Raw genomic sequence first — 899 nt, 5'->3', positions numbered from 1 at the left:
GGAGGTGGCGGGTTCAAACCCAGCTCTAGCCAAAAACTGCAAAAATAAAAAAGTTATTGTGAATATTAAGCAGTTGGTTATCACCTATTAGTGGTAGTGGTACTTTTATCTATTTAGAATAGAGTGGCTGGGCATGGTGGCTCATTGTAATCCTAGCACTCTGGGAGGCTGAGGCAGGTGGATTGCCTGAGCTCAGGAGTTCAAAAGTAGCCTGAGCAAGGGTAAAAACTTTGTCTAAAAAATAGCTGGGCATTGTGACACACACCTGTAGTCCCAGTTGCTCCGGAGGCTGAGGCAGAAGAACTGCTGAAGCTCAGGAGTTTGAAGTTGCTGTGAGCTATAGTGCCATGGCACTCTACTGAGGGCAACAAAGTGAGACTCTGTCTCAAAAAAACATACATACATATACATATATATACACACACAGAGCAACCAGCATTTTTTTTAAAAATCACAAAAAGCAAGAATATGTATTATCACATAAAACTTTTATTTGCATTCTGTATAGGTTGAACCATATAAACTTGCCATTCTATAGGTCAAGAGGGTAGGATATTGACAATTTCATATAGTTCAATGTATATGCAACTTTTTCCCCATCAACAGTTTTGGCCCCTGAACGTGCAGTAATCAAAAGCATAGGGGGGTAGCCCTCTTCCTAATAGTTTTAAAGTTTTTTTTTTCTTTTCCTAATTTACTTTATACGACAGGTAGTTAAACATATGGAATGTGTTAGCTCAAGAGGAAGAACAGGTCAAATAGATAAATAGGTTCCAAAAGGGTTTCAGGGGCCACAAATGGTGCTTGGGATTGTGTTTTGTTTGTGTGGCACAGAGTTACAACCACAGCTCTGGGGTTTCATTCCCATATGGCCTCTAAAGACTTTTTTTTTTTTTTTT

The sequence above is a fragment of the Otolemur garnettii genome, unplaced genomic scaffold (assembly GCF_000181295.1).
Source record: "Otolemur garnettii isolate 467f Iridium unplaced genomic scaffold, OtoGar3 scaffold00031, whole genome shotgun sequence".
NCBI classification, from domain to species: Eukaryota; Metazoa; Chordata; class Mammalia; order Primates; family Galagidae; genus Otolemur; species Otolemur garnettii.
This window is presented reverse-complemented; position numbering follows the sequence as displayed.